Raw genomic sequence first — 23,694 nt, 5'->3', positions numbered from 1 at the left:
GAAGATTCAATGAGCTAATATATGTAATATGCTTAGACAATTTCTAGTACAGAATAAGTACTCAATAACTATTAATTATTTATATCATATTCCAGGCCCTGTGCTAGCACTAGGAATGCAATGGTAAATAAAAAACAGGCACAGTCCTCAGCCTTCCTAGACCTTAAGTCTAGTCCTAGAACTTTATGCATTATTTCCTTCTATTAAAATATATTAGGGGCTTCCCTGGTGGCGCAGTGGTTGAGAATCTGCCTGCTAATGCAGGGGACACGGGTTCGAGCCCTGGTCTGGGAGGATCCCACATGCCATGGAGCAACTAGGCCCATGAGCCATGGCCCCTGAGCCTGCACGTCCGGAGCCTGTGCTCCGCAACAAGAGAGGCCGCGATAGTCAGAGGCCCGTGCACCGCGATGAGGAGTGGCCCCCGCTTGCCACAACTAGAGAAAGCCCTCACTCAGAAACGAAGACCCAACATAGCAAAAATAAATAAATAAATAAATGACTATATATTATAAGGTTGTTACCAGAGAATGAATAGACTTTAACAATGGGGAAAAGTTTAAAAAAAACAACAAACTAAAATTTAAAAAAATAGTATTTTGGATATAAAATTGAAGGCAATATTTAGCTTTATTTAAAACTTCTTATTTTTCTGCTGCTTTTATGGATAAAATTGTATGACAGGGCTTCCCTGGTGGCGCAGTGGTTGAGAGTCCGCCTGCCGATGCAGGGGACACAGGTTAATGCCCCGGTCCGGGAAGATCCCACATGCCGCAGAGCGGCTGGGCCTGTGAGCCATGGCCGCTGAGCCTGTGCTTCCAGAGCCTGTGCTCCGCAACGCGAGAGGCCACAACAGTGAGAGGCCCGCGTACGGGGAAAAAAAAAAAAAAAAAGTATGACAATAACACTATCAATTTTTCCAGAACCAAATTATGGCTTCAGTTTATTTTGTGATTTCTTGATTAGTTTAATGCATTAGTATTTTTTAAAATATCATTGCTAATGTTTTATATCAGAAAGTAACCTATTTTAAGTATGCAATTTAAAAATATTTATGTGATCTTAGTCTATTCGGAGCAGTTCCTCCCCTCACCAATGAATCTCTATAAGATGGAAATCAGTGCAAAACGCAAAATAGATTTTGTACAACAGAAATTTTCTTTTGAAGAAGTTTTATTACTATGTATTTTAGAAACATTTTTATGGACACTTTTTTCTTTTTCCTTAGTTCTGAAAGTAATAGAAAGGCAGCAGGATGTGTTTAAGGTCTATGTTTAATGTTATCTAAACAGTGTATGGTTGTGGACTTAAGTTATAGAAACGTCTTGCTAAACTGGAACCAAGACCTAATATGAATATATGAAGAATTTGAAAGCTATGGTGTCCATAGGTCTCATTTTGAATAGATGAAAGTCTTGATGTATGAATAATCTTGAAGACTGGAAGAAAGGTGGAAAACGAAGAGCTTTCCCATATAATTTCATTAACTATTTTTTTATTCCACTTCCTATCATTGATTTCATTCCATTTCTGTAACTATCATAGAGGTCGTATTACTGCATCCTGAACAGGATGTTGTGCGATATTCAATATACTGTAATTCATCTGTATTTGGAGGGAGAGCATATTGGAATGATGAAAAGTGCCTATTAAATTATAATTGTTTATAGACAAGAGCCTCATGTTATTTGGGTTTAATTTTGGCACCGTACTTAGCACCAATCAGGTTAAGAAAAGACAGGTTATTGATGAAGATGGTGACACACTAATCAGGTGTTCACTCATCCTCAGAAGCGCTAATGCTGGACTCTAGGTAATTATTTCTTTAGGGTAGTTGGGACTTTGACCCACTTTCAAGCTTAGTAATAAGAATTAGGGTATAACTCAGTGTTGTATTTAACTTTTAAGCACCAAGTGCATCAGCATAAAATGGATTGGAATTGCTTTGTTAAGAGGAAGGGGAAAGGCAAGAGAACAAATCTACATTACATGCTAGTCTCTAGGCCTAGTTATTTTTCTCAGGCCCCCACAGTTAATCATTTACTTAAAAATGTGAAGAAAAAAGAAAGGTGTGGGGATATTTTATTAATTCACATAGGAGGAGAGTTCTAGCAGAAGACTGAAAAACTGTAGAGGACATTCCAGCCTGAGGTGAGAAGTTGAACCAGGGGCTTCTAATGTGAGATTATCAGATCTGCTATCGTAAGACTTTATGCTAAAACACACCCTCTGTTAAAACAAGGTACATGTTTGCACACAGTACATACTCAAGAGATTTTTATTCTTCTCTAAGAACTGCTTTTCAACTAGGAAATATGGTATCTCAGGCCATGACCTTCTTTCAAGATGAAGTAGCCAACACTTGACAAGCCATGACTTGGATACAGTTGGTAGCCGAAATGGCTCCTTGACATTTATTTAACAAACCTTATATATATTAAGCACCAGTCTTTGCCAGGTTCCAGAGATAAAGAGGTAAGATAACTTTAAGGACCTCATAGTCCAGTGCTGGAGACAAGATCACAATTAATTATTAGATAATGTGGTAAGAAATGTGACAGAAAAAGATGGCAACAGTTTTACAGCCCATGATAGTTTTTCAGTTGACAATGGAAATATGATATACACAGCATGGAAACATCATACTAGTTTGATGTTCCTAGTTCCTGGTTTCCTAGTTTCTATCATCAAATTCTACCAGCAGCTTTTGCACCCAATCACATCCTCCTCACTGAAAAGGTAATCACATGTTTTATAATTCATGATTGATGAATCCATTTTGATATGCTATATTGAAAAATCAGGATATATTCCAGACTCTTGAGGCTGATGCTATCTTTCTCCCACATATAGCTTGGTTTCTCAGAGAGAAAAATGTGGTTTAAGCTCTAATGTTTATAATGTCTCCTATAATGAACTAAACACTACAATACACACACACACACACACACACACACACACACACACTGAGATCTACATTTGCAAAGGTAACTCCGTCTCTAAACACTCCAGACAGCAGAGACATTTTGGGTCTTACTAAGATTCTGGAGGTACTTACAGAATAAATGACCTGAGCTAGATAAGCTTTCATTGCTTCTTCAATAGCTTTTTATAACAATACTTTCAACAATGTCAAATTAGATTAAGAACACTTTTAAATCAAATGACTCAGATTTGGAATAAGTAGCTTTCCTTTTGCAAATAATCAGATACATAAAAAATGTTAACCACAAAATATCATATCTCCACAAGATTATTTATGTAAAAAATAAATAAATCTGTAAGGTTATTAATTAATGAATGAATATTACCCCCTGGTTGCTGACTCTTCCCTAGAGATATCCAGAGATAATTTGGGAGCTGAACAAGTTTTTTGTTGATGCTGATGAATGATCACCTTATACTGTTTATTGGATATCAACAGTTCTAAATACCCAGAAGCTTTAAGACAAGCACGGTGACATGTTACCCCAAATCAGAACTTATTAGAAATGAAATTTATATGGTTATAACGAAGCAGTAAGAAAAAAAGGAAGGTATCCCATAAAAGCATAAAACTTGAAAGGCTAAATAAACTTGTGCTTATTAGAACTAATCCAGCCCCTAGTTGTAGCCAACCAAGTCAGGCCCCACTCCTAGGGGTTCATCAAGTCAAATTTCTGTTATGTGCTAAAGCTGAGAAGATTAGATTGCCTCCACCTGCTAAATCAGAAAAACTGGGACACTGGATTTGGCATGAGCGGTTGGGTTAGAAATCTACTGAGGAGTCAGAAGCTGAACTATCAAATGATTAAAATTGCTTCTAACAGGCATTATTTTCCACTGTTTCATCAATAAGGAAGCAGGCGCCTCTGTACTATTTCACAGGATGGGAATGCTTTCTGGAGTTAGATTGTTCAAGAGCTGCTTTTTAAAATAGCAATACTCTTATCATAGTAAAACTTGCCTGCTGAGTCAAAAGGAAAGTTGGCCTCATCTATCTCATCTACCTTTAGGAAGAATTTAAATTGTAAAGTTGCCCGGCATGATTCCAGCTGTTGGCTACTACAGATACTTTTCAATATCCACTCTTTTATTGCTCTGAAGGTATATGGATAAGCAGGTATACACTGTAAATGGAAAACAGAAAGAAGGTCATCTTTAAAAGTCCAACTGAATGAAAGCAAACAGTAAGAAACCTGTACTTTTCTTTTGTCCATCCAAAGAATCTGGCTCTACCAGACTCCACTCCAGGAGGAAAAAAAAAAAATCACAAATAGTGCCAAGGCGTATCTCATTCCTTATGATGATAAAGAGAGGAACAGTTCCAAAAGAGAAATAATATTTCCAATAAGGACATTAAATCTAATGCTATTTTGATGTCAAGTGCACCTTCCCCTAATCCTCACTGATTTTTATTCAGCTTAATTTGAAGCCACCATAGAACTCTGCTTTAGGAAGCCTCCGCACTCTCAATAAATTTAATCAGCAGGGATGATAAAATACGTTCTGTAACGGTACATGACTAACTCAGAGACATAAACATCGATAAATTCCAATGCAACATTTGGGCATAAAGTGCATAAAATGTGCCTTAAGAGGTATATCCTTGCAGAATGTTGGCGTATGTCAAAGATCAGGATGTCAGACAGATGAGTGTACGTCTGCACATGTGTGTGTGTGCATGTGTGTTAGTCTGGGGTTCGCCCAAAGTTGCCTGAGTGAAGCTGAAAATTCAAGAGGAATTCTAGAGTAGTCACTTAATACAAATGAGAAGACTAGCGTAATTAAGAGATGCCTAGGGCTTCCCTGGTGGCGCAGTGGTTGAGAGTCCGCCTGCCGATGCAGGGGACACGGGTTCGTGCCCCGGTCCGGGAAGATCCCACATGCCGCGGAGCGGCTGGGCCCGTGAGCCATGGCCGCTGAGCCTGCGCGTCCGGAGCCTGTGCTCCGCAACGGGAGAGGCCACAACAGTGAGAGGCCCGCGTACGGCAAAAAAAAAAAAAAAAAAAAAAAAGAGAAGCCTATATGTAACCAGCAACAAGTTCTTTCGCTTTGCCAGACTCTTGTAGTAAGAGGGAGGTAGAATCCCTTATTACATATTTTTAGTATGTCCTGCCAAATAGTGTAAAAAATAGAATTATTCATACTTCTATGAAAAGACCTCAGAAATATGTAATAGAAGGTACAGTGCACAATGTATTCAATTTGAGATTCTGAAACTTTTAGATATATATGCTAATTTTGTGTTCGGTAGCTGAAGAATGAATGAAGTGAAAACTGTAGTTAGAGCTTACTTTCCCAGGTTTAATATAAACTTACAAGCTGGGAATAACAACAGTATCTGCCTATTCCAGGGAGTCCCTGAGAGAAAACAAACTGCAGGAGCTACTAAAGGGAAAGAGGAGACAAGGACTAGAGAACAGTCATCGTCAGACCTTTTTGTTGCTGTTTTAATAAAAAATCCTGATATTTTCTTTCTTGGGAGGAATAATTTGTACTTGGGGGAAAAGATATTACTGGATAGTCTTAGGGAGCCCATGCTTGTGGTAGCTAAGTGGTTCCTTAAAAAGTAGAGGAACCCAAAAAAAAAAAAAAAAAAAGTAGAGGAACCCCCTAGGCATCTCACAGCAGCATTTGTGGGATGTTGGCCTGTGTAGAAGGGGACTAAGGGTTAGGACCCCGGCTGTGGCAGTCCAGGATCTGCAGTGGGCACACTGAAGAGTGAGCACATACAAGCAGCCCTTCTTGGGAAGCATCGCCTCCTTCTCTCACCTATTCTTGTATGCCATCAGTGAGAAGAGAGTGAAGCAACTCTTACTAGGTGCGTCAGTTCTTTCATGCCTAAATTACATTATGCTGTGAGTGTTCTTGAACTTCATCCAACCACTCCCTGTACCCAACGCATGGTTTCATAGCCAGAAAAGAATAAAAGCAACCACATCACCTGTATGAACAAATGAATGTTTCCCTCTACCCAACCCTCTAAGGGGACCATAAATGTATTCTTTGCCTGATAAATACCCAGAAATTCTACAGTAATTATGTAAAAAAAAAAAATCTAAAGAAGGATAATAAGTTCAACAGATTTGTTTAAAAACCCAAATTACTTTTTGGAAACAAAATGAGAAACAAGATGAAAATCAAAATGGAACAAAGCAAGAGAAAATATTTTGGGGAAATGCCCCCAGAAGAAATTTGGAATGTACACTGCTCTATTGTCATAGCTATTACTTGTTCAATAATTTGAGATGAAATAGTGTACTAACCCCAATTGCCAACCTACGTTCCTAGGAAATTCTGTTCTCAGTAATACCCAAAGCATTCTTTAAATGCATTACCAAATGCATTTCCATGTGCAAAATCGAACTACGTATTCTTCTGAATTGGAAGATGTGATCCAGAAACTCCTGGGCAGATAGAGCCCTCAAGGAGTGCAGGAATGTACCTAGACTATCCCCAGATACTGAATGAAATTCTAAATCTAATCTAATGAAAATCCATTTCTTGAGTTAATCCCAGAGCATCATCTCAATTGGCCTGAAATATTTTGGTCACTTTATGAAGGGGGAGAAATCAACTGGCTTCTGAGAAAGTGAAAAGAATAGGCTCTTTTATAATCATTTCTTACAATGGTAATTAGATTGTTATTATTTGTTGGGGGACAAAACTCAGATGAATCTTTTTTTTTTCCTTTTCCTAAATTAGCAGAGATTGTCACTGAAACACCTGGTATGTCTAACAACTGTGCACAGTGATAAAACCCAATTTTAGTCATGTTATCTAAATGCCAATATAAAAAATAAGCTTCCTAACTCATAAATGCAACTGCTGATGTATTAATGAGCAAGAAAATTACCAGTAAAGGAGGCTGAATATTGTAATACATTTTTAAAAAAGGACTAAGGGGAAAATAACTTGTCATGGTTTTGATCTTATTGTATAAAAAGAGTGAACTCCCTCTTTCGAGATTTGTCAGTTTTCTCAAGGCCTCTGGGTAGCCTAAATGGTTGTGTAGTGCTATACTATTCCAAACTTTCATAATAGTATTCAATGCAGCATAATGTAATTTAGGTGTGAAAGAACTGCACCTATTAAGAGTTGCTTCGGGCTTCCCTGGTGGCGCAGTGGTTGAGAGTCTGCCTGCTAATGCAGGGGACACAGGTTCGAGCTCTGGTCTGGGAGGATCCCACATGCCACGGAGCAACTAGGCCCGGGAGCCACAACTGCTGAGCCTGCGCGTCTGGAGCCTGTGCTCGGCAACAAGAGAGGCCACGATAGTGAGAGGCCCACGCGCCGCGATGAAGAGTGGCCCCGGCTCGCCACAACTAGAGGAAGCCCTTGCACAGAAACGAAGACCCAACACAGCCAAAAATAAATAAATAAATAAATAAGAAGACCCCAAGATCAAAAAAAAAAAAAGTCGCTTCACTCTCTTCTCACTGATGGTATCTGATCCAATAGGTGGAGAAATATGCTGAATTGTCACAGCGTGCATTTCAATGAGAAAAATCGCTACAGCATAGAAATATTTATGGAAGTGCTGACAACATATCAATTAATAATGCCTGCAAGATACAAAGAGAGAATATTCTATTCTTTACAAGTTAAGAGAGAGCCAAGTCAAAGACTTCATTTCATACGGCCTCTTATATTACAACACAGCAAGTAATTTCACCTTTGGTGGACTAATCAGACCTGACTGAGGTTTTGCTAATAGCTGAAGTAAGAAAGAGCAACAAGCAAAACCGTGTACGGTGTGTTACCATCTATGTAAACCGGAAAAGCGGGGGAGGATATATACGTAAACATTTGCATATACAAAGAATCTTTGATTTGGGACAATACTGGGAAGATGGGTACCCCTGAGGTGGGATACCCCAGCGCAGGGAAGAATTAGACTTAGTTTTACTATATACTCCTTTGTATTGATACTGTTTGAATTTCTTCTTCTTTTTAAACCATGAGTATATATTAACTGCATAAGAAAAAAAATTTTTAAGAATGGCTGGAGAACAGATGAAGACTAAGTATGTTATGACAGAGTAAGTTAGCAAGCTGTTGAAGAACTATTCTGAATTTTAAATGTCAGAAAAAAAAAAAGTTGACTCTTTGGCCTATAGACAAATTGACTTAGGAGTTGAAACAAAGACACTTTAATGACTAAACATGATTTGATAAACCCCAGTACTGCTATTTATTAGTTGTCTGTCTGTGGGCAATTAGCAGCAATGTCCTCATCCATAAATGGGTGTAATTATACGCATGTGCATGTGGGTCTGTGTATAGTAGGGGACAGGCTGGGTGTAATCAGGACTGATTACCTGGGGGAGAGGAGCGGGTCTTATAACTAAAGGAATGGATCCCCTGTACTCTGTATTAGGGGGACTTAAACTCTGGTAAGATTTTGAGTAAATTTTCCTCCCCATTTAAGAAAGGAATGAGAAGTGAAGATTTCTCTGTTGCAATATTTCCTTCCTTTACAGTCTTTCCTTTCAGCTGGTTTCCAAAGCTGCTTCATCTATGATACTCTTCTTCAGTTAGAGAGATGCTGGATAATTTTCTACACTTCTATGGGCCTACATTTCTGGAAAGTTATCAGAAATGTGTATCATTTATTAAACTCCAATATGTACATTTTATGGTTCACTTAAATTTTCACTGACACAAAACCCCAGCCAGCCAGCCATTAGCACTTCCCCCCATTTATTCATCATAGCTGTCCTTCTAAAACAGTCTAAATTTCTACCCATTTTTATCTATATGAGTTGCCAATAGTAAAACATCATTCCTTTTCCTATTTCCTATGCTTAAACAGCTCTAAATCTATCTAGACCAAACAGATTCAACTCGAGTTCACTAAATAGTGCTACCCCAGCAAAATTCTACTTAACACATCTTTAATCTTTAGGAAAGTTTAACTGTTACCCCAGGTTTAAAAATTAAGCTATGTGAGTCAACACTAAAACCACAAAGATGAAACAGGCAACAGATTTCTTTTTGAATGAGTTTGCTATTTCATGGTTAGTTCTGCAAACCAATCATGTGAGCTTTAACATTGCGTCACACCAGTATGCCGGACAGTGGATGTTTACAGGAAGGTACCCTGGAAGTAAAATTGAAAATAACTCCTCAGTCTAAACTGACTGCCTCCTGTGTAGGAGCTGTTTCCCCAATGGGCCAGCAAAATGAACTGTAGTTTTGTATAGTAATTCAGAAGATAATTGATTATTTGCCAGTGGTCTGTTTTTGAGTTGCCACGTATTATTATTTTTTTATCCACTCCTGGGACACACTTTCAATTTCACAGTCTTTTGCACATTGTGGACAGTGGCGTTTAATTTCTTTAAGGAAAGCACACACTCTTTTTCTATTACAGTTAGACTAGTTGCTTTCCAAAGAGCAGGCAGGGAACTTTCTATCCAGGGAGAAAATGTCTAGTTCATGTTTGCGTGCTCACTCCATCCGTGGTGTCATGGTTTACAAGCTGGGAAGGGAATTAAGAAAAAGCCTTTCTTCATGTAAGAAAAGACATCTTTGTGACACATTCTTAGATGTTCTGTCTTCGGGATCGTAAACATTCCTCAAGATATCGTTCTTTAATTGTTTATGGATTCCTTCTCTTTATTTTACTGTGAAAATAAGAGTTTCTAGCAGAGTTAAAGAAAATCTTGTCAGGAAACAGTTGTTTTCCACCTACAGACTAACATTCCTGCAGGCAATGCAGCAAATTAACCAATATAAATGTTTCCTTCAAAACACAGAAATCTTTTATCTATTTAGGAAAAGATCACACAATATAACATGCTGAACTATTTCTATTAAGCCCAAAGATGACAAAAAATTGAAAAGAATAAATCCATTATAAAGAATTCATATCTGCTGCTTTGTGAGCAATCCATAATACACCATATTGTGCAAACTATAGGAGATGATGACCTAACAATACAGAATGTAGAGAGGGCTTTTGACAACAGAAAAGCATGAGAGAGTATCATTTAATGGAGAGTAAAAAAAAATGATCCTGGATTCTTTTTCCCCCTTTATTTGTTGTATCACTTTGTAAAACCTCTGTATGCCTTGCTCTCTTCATCAGAAAAATGAGACCTATGGTTTTATTTTTACAAAGTGCTTTAGGATTTAGGAGAACCCAGAATGCATTATATGATGAGAGCCACCATGGTGCATGCCACGTGACTGCAGGAGAAAAGGATCTAGGGACCAAAAGGAAAACATGAATCAGCAATGAACACTCATATTATTTGTTTAAAACCCCAGGATGTGCAAATATATGTCAGAACTGAAGTTGACCCTCTTCCTTTACAATCACACATTACTACATCTGGGTCTGGTTTTGAAACTTGAGTGTAGTAGAAAGAATGTGAACACAGGAAGGAGTAAAGGGCAGAGTCTCTCTCAAGCAAATCCCAAGTCACCAAGCGCTACATTAACTTGCACTGAATCCTCCAAAGGACCAGAGATAGAGGGCACTGATTTTCTCTCTTCCCCCTTCCTCAGCATAACCCTATGCCCAACAGAGTTATGCATTGAAGAGACAAGTCAGCAAAGGAGGAGCTGTCTCCTCCAACTGCCCAAAGTTATATGGGTTTTCAGGACCACAGGAGAGTCAGAATTGGGGATAATGTGAATCGTTATGTTGAGAGGTAGGTCAAGATGGTGTACTAGAAATTAGGAGTTCTAGGTTCCAATGCTTATTCCAACACAAATAAAAAAGGACAGAGAAATGCCACAATCACACAGTTAGCTACTGGCAAAATTAGGACTAGACTTTGGGGTTTGAAAAAAAATTCTGATCATTTTTTACACAGTAGAGGGTTTTCTGTAAATTCTCCAACTTGGGAAGTCTAAATCTAAATTCCTTAAAAAAAAAAAGAGTACCAAGCACAGTGACACACACACTCTCTCTGTCTCTCTCTATATATAATATATAAATCACTCAATATATACTGTATTTATCAAAAAAATAGTATTCTCACATGAACCTGTTTTCCTTTCTGTACCCTCTTTTTGGTTAGTGTCACCCCCAGAGGCCTAGTATCCAGAGATAGAAACCCTGGCTTCATCCCTTCTCCTTCATTCCCACTCTGAACCACTCTGGCTTCACCTCTGACTTCTTTCTCCATTTCTGTATTCTTTGCTTCATCCCTAACATGTTTGCATCATTCAGGCCTTTATCTCTTATCTGCCCTCCTAACTAGTCTCCTTGCCTCTAAATCCCTCCCCCATACCATTGCTTAAAAAAATATATATCTTTCTAAAATTAAAATGTAAACATATTTATTACCTGCTTAAAAATGGTCGAAATTCATTAGTTTACCCACAGGATGAAGTCTAAGCTTCTTAGTAGGAAAAACCAGGCCCTTTCTGCCTACGGCTGCCTTTCCAGCTGGACTCCCTTCATTCGCCGATTACATTCCATGTTTTAGCAAGAACAGACCCTGGCACATATTTCCCAGTTACTGCATACCACTGTGCCTTGGCATATGCTAGCATCTCAGTGGAAATCCCTATTCTTTTCCTATTGTTTACTTAAAAGTCCCATTCATGTTTTAAAACTCACATAAATCCTCCTTCCACTGGGATCCCTCCAACTCCATATCCTCCTTTAGGGTTAACCACATCTTGTTCTAAGCTGCTTCTGTACTTTGGGCAGGCTTCCGCTGTTGCATTCTTCACACTGTACTGTAATTGTTTATTTGTATGGCTCTCTGCCCCATTAAATTGTGAAACCCTTGAAGGCAAGAACTGCATTTTAATCAACTCTATATCCTTAGCACAGTGCCTGGAACATGCACAGTGCCTGGAACATGCACAGTGCCTGGAACATGAACGGTGCTCAGTATGTGTTTATGACTATGAATGAATGAACAAACAAGCAAACATTCATTTACTCAACGACTATTTTACTAACTGTCTCACAGAGTTCAGAGAAAGAAACAACAACAACAACAAAACCTCCACAAATAACAAAGAAAATAGAAAAATAAGCAAGTTAAATTAACAAAAAAGAAAAACATCTGATAGAGGTAAGAGGTATTCAGACAATGGAAAATGACCAAGTATCTACATTGGTTCTCATGGTCGGGAAAGGCTTCTTCTAACCCCAAATGACAAGAACTGCCTCATATGCTTTGCCAAGAGAACAGCTATTGTCCTGATGATTAGCAGCAGCTCAAACTGAGGGAAAGAGTGTAATCAAGGATAGCTCAGAGGGTTTTAGTTTTAGCAACCAAGTAAACAGTGCTATATACTCTGATACGAAGCCTGGGAGAGGTGCACATTTGGGGAGACAAGAGTTATCCATTTGTCTTCTTCAGTTAGTAGATGCCTACAGGACATCTAAGTGGAGATGTCCAGTAGGCAGTTAGATTCAGAAATCTGGTGCTTTCAAGGGCATCGTGACCAGAGAAAAATACTTGGGAGCCATTAGCTCCCCTGAAGATGGTATTTAAAGACAGCATGAGGCTGGATGAAATCATGTACAGAGAGTGTGTAGGTTAAAAAGGGCCAAGCCCTGGGAGACACTCTAACATGTAGAGTTCAAAAAGAAGAAGAACCAGTAAAGGATAATGAGAAGGCTATACTACTAAGCTAAGAAGAAAACCAGGAGATCATGGTCAACCGTAAGAAGAAAGTATACGAAAAAGGAGGCAGTGGTCAACTTTGTTGAACTTTGCTGAAAGGTCAAGTAAGGTAAATGTTTAATCAGCAATACCCAAGGACACTGGTTAGCTAGATGAACACTCTAAGAGTAGAGATAGGAATGAAACCTTATTCGAGTAGAATCCCAGCTCTTCATAAGAAACCATAAAACAATATTACACAGTGATTAGAAAAAACATTTTTTTTCTATTTCTAGTTAAAGCAAGGCTTAAAATGGGGTAAAACTTAGATGAGATTTAGGATTGACTTCAGGAAGAATTCCCTGGCAGCATAGCTAACAAACCTCCTATCACATACTTAAAGGAAAGGAAAGGCATCTGTTGTACTAATCAATTTAACCACTCCTTTTAGTTATCTACATTTCTAAACTGAAAAAACAGCTGGTCAAAAAACCCTTGAAATATGATTGTCATTTTTCTCACATTTTGGGATACATTCTCTTATAAATCCATACACCTAACAAGAACTAAACATTCACTTCTGATTTTAGAAACTAAGAGATAAGGGCAATTATTGTGTGAATGAATCTCTAATTGTTATAGTATATTTATGGGTTGAAAAAGAAAATGCATTTTAAAATTTGTAGATTGAAGATACAATGAAGTGGCACGTTCTACAATCAAACTGTCGGTCATAGCAAGGCTGAATAAGACTACTTCCTTGTATGGATTCTACATTTCAAGTTATTCTTGAGGCTTTCTTCCAAAGAGATGACAAAGATTTCACAAGTTATAATCTGCTGAGCAGACTCTCAAAGAAACAAAACTAATGTACATCAAGGTGTTAGCCTCTACCTCCCTAGTGACAAAAATGTTCCCTTCTAATTGCTGAGGACTTCTATGATTAAAAATGGTTATCCTTACAACACAGACATGTATGACTTAATAAAAGAAAACTTAAAGGGCTTCCCTGGTGGCGCAGTGTTTGAGAGTCCGCCTGCCGATGCAGGGGACGCGGGTTCGTGCCCTGGTCTGGGAAGATCCCACATACCGCAGAGCGGCTGGGCCCGTGAGCCATGGCCGCTGAGCCTGCGCGTCCGGAGCCTGTGCTCCTCAACGGGGGAGGCCCGGGTACCGCAAAAAAAAAAAAAAGAAAACTTGAATTCCCACTCATAACCTTCTAGTGTTTGTTGAAGGAAGTATTGATACCTACTCTTATAGGGAGCAAAGGATGTTCAAACAGTTCAAACAGTACATTAATGGAATATCTAAGTAATTATGACCACAAGACTTATGTTCTTTTATTAGATAGAAAAAAAGGTGCAAAAAGGTAATTCTGATGGACAGAAAAGCCTGGGTTTAGCAAAACTAGAGCGATCTGCTTGGGTGCACTACAATAATTTTATAATGATCTTAAAATAAATGTGATCCCTTTTAAATTTTAGCTGCCACAAAGCATTATGTCAAATATTAAAATGATGCAGTGTTAATACTATAGCACATAACGTCGGCTGGCAACTTTAGGTTAGAATAAGAGTAAGGTGGCTTTTGAAAATAGGTCTTGATTGTTTAGAAGCAAACACACAAAAAAACCCCATAAAAACAAGTTCCTTAATTGTACAAAATAACTACCTAATTCAAGTTCGTGGTAGATATACAGAATAACAATGCCACCATGAATGCTTATCTTTTATGAATGAAACATTTTCAGTAACTGATATCTTCCTCAAAATACACTAAACACCTGATATATATGCACAGTACAGTAAAACGAATTTGGAAAAGAGAAAAGCCTTTTGGCCTTTATGACAAGACTGTAATCCGTAGTACAGTTTATTTTTTGGAGAAGGGATGCTATTGGTTTATTTTAGGAACATGATTGGTTCATCAGTAATACTTAACCAACTGTAACATCAAGATCAGACTGGAATAGGAACTGCTAGATCACATGATGACTCACATTATCTACCCAGCTGGCATGACTTGGCAAACAGTATTTCACAAGATATTGTACCAGCTTGTGATTGCCTGGAGATGCAATGTGCCCCTTCTCTGTGAGTGAAGGCGTGGCATGTTAACTGCCATCATCCATTTTTCCACACCTTAGCAACTGGCAAATATTCCATGTGTAGCACAGGTGGGGGGGTTATGAATAGGAGACTGGAAAAAAAAAAAGGCAGACAAAAGGGAATCAACCTCCATAGCATACTAACCATTTAAAGTGGTTAAAGGGATCATGCATGTTGGAGGTGTCATGTAAGATACAGGGTAGTGCTATCAGATGTGTTACATGCTACAAACAATAACGAACAAAACGTGCCAAAAAGGAACTTATGACCATGAAAATACATCCCAAACAAGCATTTAGTGTCGGCAGTATGTGCAGTCTGAACTACCTCCTGACAAACTGCCCTACTGTTTGCCTCTTGATTTAAGAACAGATTGGTAATTTACAGCCATATACACAGTTACCTCTCACCTGTCTACGTATCAGGGTCAATGTATCCGCAACTGAAAGGTAACTGATGAAGTTTTAAAAACTGAGCACCCATGAACATTTTCAGGACAACAACCAAAATCAAAATTTCATGTATCTAATTTTTCCTGTAGTTTTTTTAATAACTGGAGAGGATTTTTACTGTATTTTAAGCACCAATCAATGTGGTAAGTACTATAATAACATCAAAGAATTACTCACAGCTTCTGATTCACATTAAAAAGCATAGGCTGATGTCAAGTCACACAATAGGTGAGTGTTAATATGACGATGTCAAACATGCATATAATAGTTCCAAAGTTTTCATCATTACTTCTCTCAGATAAATTTAGTATAATTTCTTTATAACTGTGTGAGTCATTGGTCAACTCATTACAATAATATAATCAATATATTACTGAGACAGAAATATCCTGGCAATATGGCAGGACTCTAGAAATGCCAGTATCTAAATTAATGTCAAAGTATTACACATCTGTCATAAATAGCTAACAAAGAGATTCCAAATCATCCGTGTTTAATTGTTAATTAAATTGATAATTGTTTTACTTTGAAGTTCCTTAACAATCTATTGGGTTTGTTCCCAGGTAAGAGCTATCTCCCTTTCTCCTTTTTTTCCCTTCACTCTTCAGTCATAATGTAGAATTAAGAAAATATTTAACAATGAAATAAGTGAAGTTATTTCAATGGTTCTAACGTAACATTTAAAAAAAATTCTACATGATTAGTTTTGTTAAAGAGGAGAATTCTTAATCTGCTTACCAAGATTTATTATGGAAATTTTTCGTAGCTATGAAAAAGAGAAAGCTAAGATACTAAAGGAGGAGCTTGGGACACACATTTATAGGATGAAGTGCCCCCTACTAGGTCTGTAAGAAAGGCTTGAATGCCTTAGTTACATTTTGAAGTGTATATCCTATGTCTCCTCTAATTAGACGGTAAGCTCCTAGAGGGATTTAGTAAGTGTCTTACACACAGTAGGTGCTTCACAAATATTTGGATTGATTTACTGAAGAAGCATCCATATATGACCTCATGGGAATCCAAGCAGAAATCCTCTATGTGAAAAACAAAGTGCTGTAGTCATTGTTTGGCTTCCATGCTTCTGCCAGCATAACGAAACAACAAAAACAGTAACAACGACAAAGAGCAATGATGATGTGTACAGTTAAGTTTAAACTCTTCCGTTACTCAGAGTCAAATAATTATACAGCTTGTCTCTTGGGTACAGACCCCTCAGTTCAGTATCTTATTTGCATCAACCACATATTTTGAGGAAACTGTAACTTGTTTTATAAGCTGTTTTACCCTCTCTCACTTGGCACATTTCCTTGGATATGAGATTTATTCTACCTTAATTTCTATAAACTGTGATTCCTGTATCTTTCCAAATAGGAAAAATATATAATGAAGTACAATAGGGGACCACAAAGTTACACTTTACATTATTGATATATTTTTAATGCCAACACATAACTGCTTAGAATTTCTGCTTAGAAAATATAAATATGTGTGGGAGGGCAGGAACTAAGCTCATAATGAGGAAAGATTATTCAAAATAAAATGAAGTCCCTTATTTAGAAGAGATGTAGGTAGGCAGTGTTCGAATTAACTTGCCCTAAATGTGGAGCCATGGAACTGGATCTGGAAAGTATAAATAAACATCGACCTTGGGATATGGGATTCACTTAAGGATTTCTTCAAATAGAAACGTACTTGTTGTGAGACACTGGGTCCCCAAGGGGAGAGAGCTATAGAAACAGACTTCATTTCTACCGTTTCCTGTACTAAGTTGAATCTGACAGCTGATTCTCCTCTGGACAAGGGGAATTTTTAAGCCAAGAATATAAACATAGTTCATTTTTTTGTCTTCATCTTATCCTAGATGATGCCTTTCCCAAAGATTCCAGTGCATGAGCTCAAGTTCAGTGAACTCTCCAAGATTACTATGCCTTTCCCAAGGAGAGGAGATGTTCAAAAATTACACTGGCAATTACATGTACTAGTTTCATTAAAGCCTGCATTTAATTGCCTGGGATTTATAAAAGGTCTAGTAACGAAGCCACACTGTGCCATTAACTTATCCCAGCCTGCAAAGAGGAAACTGAAGCTCAGATAGGTTAAAACTACATGCTCTCTGGGGCAGGGATGGTGTTCATTGTTCTTCATTGTATCTTCATGGCCCTGCATGGTGTAGTGTAGTGACAATATAGCACTTATAGCAAGTAAGAACTTGGAGTCTGGAGTCAGACGGACCTGGCTTGCAGCACAAGTGCCTAGTGCTAGCAATTACTTGGTGGGTAACCATCAAAAAAGTTGTTTTACCATATCTGAGTCTCAGTTTCTTCACCTGTTAAAGTAGGGATAATGATAGTATCTATCTTATAAACTGCTGGATAATTAAATGAAGTAATACATGTACTATGATCAAATAGTACCTCCTTACATAGCTAATGTTTTATATATTAATATATTATTAATAACATTCTCATTATTATTGTCCGGAACATAGGAGGTACTTGATATTGTATGCAATGAATGGATGAATGCAGCTATTAAGCACCAAACTGGAATCCTGATTTTCTCACTTCCCTCTCCATTCCTGCCTCCCTTAAATCATACTGTATGTGTAAATGGAAGTGTCCAATATGGTAACCACTAGCAACATATGTCTTCTGAGCACGTGAAATATGGCTAGAGCAAATGAGGAACTGAATGTTTATTTTATTTTACTAGTTATATTTAAATAGCCACATGTGGCCAGTGGCTACTATATAGAACAGTGGAGATAATCCTTTTCTTTTAAAAAAGTTTCCCACATTTGCTTTTACTTTTATCAAGCTATTTTGATATTAAATCAACCTTTTGTTTTAAAAAATTATTTTTCTAAATTAAATTCTATCTATAATTCAAGTCTGTTTCCTTTTGCCTTCTTTTCAGTGACATATTTGTGAATACCTTTCATAAAATTGGAAACAATTTTCAGAATCCCCACACGCTGTTCTCTTTGTTACGCCAGGTAAGTTTAACTCACTTAGACATTTTATCTTCCGTCATCTTCTTTTACTTTTCCTGTTCTTTTCTGTACTTCTCATTTTTCTAGATATGTGAAGCCAAAATAAGGTGCAACATGTACTGAATAAGGTTTCAGCGGGAGGGAGAATCGGCTGACTTTTTTAGAATATTTTAGATTTAGAGAAAAGTTGCAAACATAGTACAGAGTTCCTGTATACCCCACACCTAGTTTCTTATATTGTTAGTATCTTACATTAGTTTAGTATGGTAGACTTGTCACAACCAGTGAACCAATATTGATACAATATAATCAGCTAAAGTACATATTTTATTCCGGTTTCTTTATTTTTTACCCAATGTTCCTTTTCTGTCCCAGAATCACATTCAGAATACCGTATTGCTTTTAGTTTTCATGTCTTCTTAAGCTCCTCTAGGCTGTGAGAGCTTTTCACACTTTCATGTTAACTGATGATTAATTAGAATCACTGTGGTGGGGCAAATTTATGACTGAGTGCCAATAGCTGAGAAAATAAGTCTAAAAATAATTTCAAGATCAAAGAGAGAGTACTTCACCCAAAAGCCTGGTGAGCATACCTTGACAGAGATCTTTACGAATAACCCCAGTCACCATGGACCGTGGAAGATGTCCTTGGTATACTTTCCTAAATGTAAGTAAATCATGGCTAACTACACAAGGATGCTGGCTACTCCCTAGTGGGTAAAAATCAACCCAACAATAAAAAATTTTATGTCCAGTTCATTGATGACATCATCTGAGATTGAAGATACCACACTATTTTATCCCAACTCACCATCTACCCCTACATATAATACATGGCCTGTCATTTTTACCATGAAAGGAAATTGAATTTGTCTGGAATAATTTGTTCTTCAAAAACTAGTCTAGGTTACTTAGTGATCTGTGTTATTCTATACCACTGCAAATAACAATTCAATAACTGTGTTAGTATATTCTTATACATTGAAGTTAAACACTGAGCTTTCATAAAACTTTGTATATTTACAAACACAGTATCTCACGGCATATACATGACAAAGAGAATATATTTTAATGGAAGGAGGGAGGAATGGCTTTCAAATTCTCACATACAGTGTCACCTACCCTGTGATCTCCGTATAATTTACAAAATGGGTTACTGGCTCTTGGATAAAGACTGGGAGCTATAAAAGCATCTTAGAATGTATACTGTTTGAGCTAACTTGTGGATCCCACTTTTTAAAATATACCAGCTTTAGTCTAACCTACTCCCTTCCTGATAATAGTCTAACTTTCTACCCTCTTATAATAGTTTTGTTTTATCTTTTTAAACCAACATTTCCTTGTTACTTACTGGGTGTGTGTATATGAGAAGCAAGGTGGTTTAAAGGCTCAATTTTCCTTGGTTCCTTGCTTTTACTGCACATAATTTAAGGCTATTTCCCCACCCCTCTTAAAATGCCTCTTTGCTTCAGTTTCTCAGAACTTGTCCTTATCAAAAAGGTAGTATTTGTCCTGTATTATCTGTCTCAGTTTCTACATTCACTAAAAGTTCCAACGTGCCATTTTTAAAAAACAACTTATATTTTAGAAACTTTGAATGACAGAGCTTTAGAACTGAAATCAACTTCTACATTGTCTGGTATATGCCATTCATTTGACACAAGAGAAATCTGAGGCCCAGTACTTAGGAACGTTTGTCAGCAGAAGAATCAATTCCAGGTCCTAGGTATCCTAAGTCTAAAGTGTAGAATGATTCCATTATACTACATGGCCTCTTTGTTTCATTGAAAGCAAGTTTCCCCAAAGGGAATTAGTTCCTAAAGTGCCAAGAGCACTCTTCTAAAATGGTCTGACTTTTGAGACCAAGTATGGACTCTATAGGCATAAAAATAAGGCAGTAGTGAGTGTACCTATTGAAATGTGTAGTACGTGTCCAAAATCAAGGTACAAGAGTCTCCTTCCACATGCTGTCTGACTCCTTTTGTCCCTCTGCCCAGTCTCTCCACCCTCTTTTGAGGTTTTTGCTAATCTACATCTTGTAGTTGTGGTAATGGCACCACACACCAAGTACAAGGCCTCACTTCCTCACTGCAGCCAACTACCTCTGGACTCCCATCCTGGGGTGGTTTCAGTTCTCCTTAGCAACAGGTAACAAGTCTGGAAGAATAGTCAAGGGAACAGGCTGACACCACCACAAGCCCAATCTCATCTCCCATCATCCCGCACACTGCAAGCATGGAACAGACTTGCTCTTCTGAGGTTACGTCATTTGCTCTCATGCTTCCATGCCTTTGCACGGGCTTCCGTGCTACACATTCTCATTTCACCTTATACCTTGTCACTTAGCAACTGCCTACGTGTTCTTCAGATTCAGATTAAACCGTCACCTCTCTGTGCTTTCTCCAACTACCCCCTCCCCAGATTAAGAGGTACCCTCTTTTGGCTCCCACAGTCCATTGCATATACCTCAATTATGGTACTTGTTATTTTATATAGTAAAACTATACCTACCGAGATGTCTCCCCCACTAGATTTTGAGCTCCCTAGCAGCAAGAAACATGCCTTATTGGTTCTGGTATCCTTAGCAGGCTGCCTAGTAGAGAACTTTTATGTGCCATAAGAATAACACAATATTTGAATACATACCTGGTGCCAGGCACTATGCTAAGGTACTCATAGGAATTATGTATTCCTCACGATCACCTGATGCAATAGTGCTGTTATTATGATCACTTTACAGATTATAAAATTGAGATCTGGAGAAGGTGAGCAATGTGCCTATGCTCAAATATCAATTAAGTTCAAGAGCTCACATGCAAGTCCATTTTCTTAAGTATTTTGTTGCTTCTCTGAGGGGGTCAATAACTAGTTACTGAATAAACTAGTGCATGAATGTCAGTGAATGAATGAAAGAATACTATATTAAAGCAAATAATACCAAGAATTCTAAATGCTTGAGCTGCTTGTCATGGAATGTTCCTGGATACACTGCAGTGTTCTAAGGAAGAAGATGGACATTTAGTGGGAAGGTCATCAAAGTAAATTTGTAAGGGACACATCATACATTTGAATACTTTTACAGGGAAAATGATAGAATCACTTTTCTTACTGGCTTATAAAGAACTCTGTGGAGAATGCTAGAATGACTCCTGTGAAGAAAAGGGCCTGAAACCAATCCAGGAACACTCTTTTCTTCAAAAGAAAATTCCAGCTGATCCAGCCAATGTGGCTTTGAACAAGGAAGGCAACTGTGAGTTGGCTTACACTGGATTGGACATTTCCCAATTTTTTTCCCATAAAGCTACAGTTTGACCTTGCTTTTAAGGGCTAGTCTGCTAAGCGACCAAGACTGTGAGTACTTAGAGACCTCAGGAAAAATATTCTGGCAGACAACAAATTATTTAATCTACTTTCTTTTCCTGTTGCAATCTTTTGCTAAAAAAAAAAAAAAAAAACCAAACAAAAAACCCAAAACACAAGAGAGAGAGGTCAAAATGAAAAGAATGTGAGTTTAATTTAATGGGAAAGGCATTTTGTGGATATAAAAATTCCATTTGTTCTATTCCTTAAGAAAAAGGGCATTTCTGATACTGAGTAAAAATTCAAACTTCATATTTTGGGATATTTGATTCTAGTGGGTTTTAATTACTATTAGTAGGGGCATAAAAACTAGGGTATAGCTTCAGGACAATCCAGCAATTCAACCCAACAAGTATGTATTAAGCTTTGACTATGCTGGAGGAGACAGAACAGCATATGTGGCAAAGATCTGTACTTCAAGGTACATAGGTACCTTCTTGTTACGAAGAAGAGGAGACACAGCCAGAAAATAATTAGAGAACAAGACAGTATTAAAGAAAAGGCTAAAATATAGCCTTATAAGTTACTTTTACAAATCATGGGTGTAGGGAAAGACTTTGAGGCAGAAGTAGGAGGAGATACGCCTTGAAGGATTGCTTTTACATGTGAAAGGGAGATTAAAAAAAAAAAGGTGTGCTTATGGTAACAGCATGAACAGAAACAGAGAAGTGCAAAATAGCATTCATTCAAGTGTTCAATCAACAAGTATTTGCCAAACACCTGTACATATAAGGCCCTGTGTCAAGAGCTAATATGACAACGTGTCTTCTTATTTTTCAGAGAGAGTGGAGAGATCACGCTAGTCAGAACAAAGGGTAGATTTCAGCTATATGACTTTGGTTGAGTCACTTTACCTCTCTGAGCCTTAGTTTCCTGTCATGTGAAATGAGAGGATCAGCCTTCACGGTTTTCAATGTTGTTTTTGTTTTTTTCCTTTAGCAGTGAACCTCTTTTTGGTTCTAATGAAATCTTAAGCCTAACTCAAATATGTTAAGGAACCAGAATGGACCTGCTCTAGTTGCATTAAGAGCTGGGGTTGGGGCAAAAGTGAACACAGATATGCCTCCTGTTCAGCATCTCCCTCTCCTTCTCCCTCCACAGTGCCTGCCCCAAGGCTCCTCTGCAGAATCCCAGGATTATAAGGGAAAATAGTTTTATAACTCATCTTCCTAATCCTTCAATTCCCTCCCAATTGTAAAGTGTTGCAATAGGAAATATAAGCAATCAGAGAATTCATTGTTTAAATAAAGTTTGGTTAGAAAGGATCCTGGATTTCAGGATGCTAAAGCAGTATAGGGCCTTAAGTGAAAACTGTTTGAAAGACTTGTTTGAAAGTGTCTGGTAATGCCATTTAGGAGGGACTGGATGAAGAAAAGTAGATATTAAGCTATAAAGGCCTTGGCTAGGCTAGCATTACTGAGGATGGTAAGGGTCAAACCAATACAGCTAAGGGAGAATCTGCAGAACTTGGTAAGATTAAATAAGGATGAAGGAGACAAAGAAAGAGTCAAAAATAGCATTCCAGTTTATAAATCCAATATGGTACTACGGACAGATATGGGGACGTGGGTCTCAAACTTGGTGCACACTGGAATTGCCTGGGGAGCTTTAAAAAGTACTGATAACTGGTTCTCACCCCTAGAGATTCTGAATTAATTGGTTAGGGGTGCAGTCTGGGCATTGGGGATTCTAAAGCTCCCCAGGTAATTCTACTACTCAACCAAGGTTGAGAACCACTGAATTAGAAGGACAGGGAGTTATGGAAGGCCTGGAGAATATGCTTTAATGAACTATCTACTGCTATTTTTATGGTCCAGCTAATTATTTTTTATTAAAGTTGACTTTTTTCCATTGTCTTTGTCTAATGTTAAATACTAACCATACAACTACAGAGTTATATGTAATAGCACTTTTTTTCCTATATTATCCTGTCAACACATCTCTATGGTATTTCCAAGGACACCAGTCTGTGTTTCTCCAATGTTAAAAATCAATGAAAAATATTTCCACTAACAAGAAATGTGAGTGGCTCTGTTAGTATGTGTGTAAATGCTATCACTTCAAGAGTTTTCCTTTGCAACAGGTGGTTGTTACAAGATCATAATGATGGCTATCCAAAAATTCTTTCCTTAACATACATGTACACGCACATGCACACACACACACACACACACACACAAACAGAATGCAGAGACCTATAAACAGCATATTATTCAGGC

The 23,694-nt window shown here is 37.8% G+C and overlaps 1 protein-coding gene and 1 long non-coding RNA gene across 3 annotated transcripts in view; one reads left to right on the top strand and one right to left on the bottom strand.

Annotated features, from left to right (window-relative positions):
- FIGN (fidgetin, microtubule severing factor) overlaps positions 1 to 23,694 on the bottom strand; it is a 117,002-nt gene that overhangs the window by 40,880 nt on the left and 52,428 nt on the right. The gene's annotated exons all lie outside the window — the stretch shown is intronic.
- Positions 1 to 23,694, top strand: part of LOC132521803 (uncharacterized) — a 147,688-nt gene that overhangs the window by 100,416 nt on the left and 23,578 nt on the right. Inside the window, exon 4 of the long non-coding RNA XR_009540963.1 lies at positions 18,040 to 18,118. This is a non-coding gene — a long non-coding RNA (uncharacterized LOC132521803). The remainder of the gene's footprint in view (positions 1 to 18,039; positions 18,119 to 23,694) is intronic.

Source organism: Lagenorhynchus albirostris, chromosome 6 (assembly GCF_949774975.1).
Source record: "Lagenorhynchus albirostris chromosome 6, mLagAlb1.1, whole genome shotgun sequence".
Classification (NCBI taxonomy): Eukaryota; Metazoa; Chordata; class Mammalia; order Artiodactyla; family Delphinidae; genus Lagenorhynchus; species Lagenorhynchus albirostris.
The sequence above is the reverse complement of the archived record's forward strand: the minus strand, read 5'-3'. Positions and strand labels throughout refer to the sequence as shown.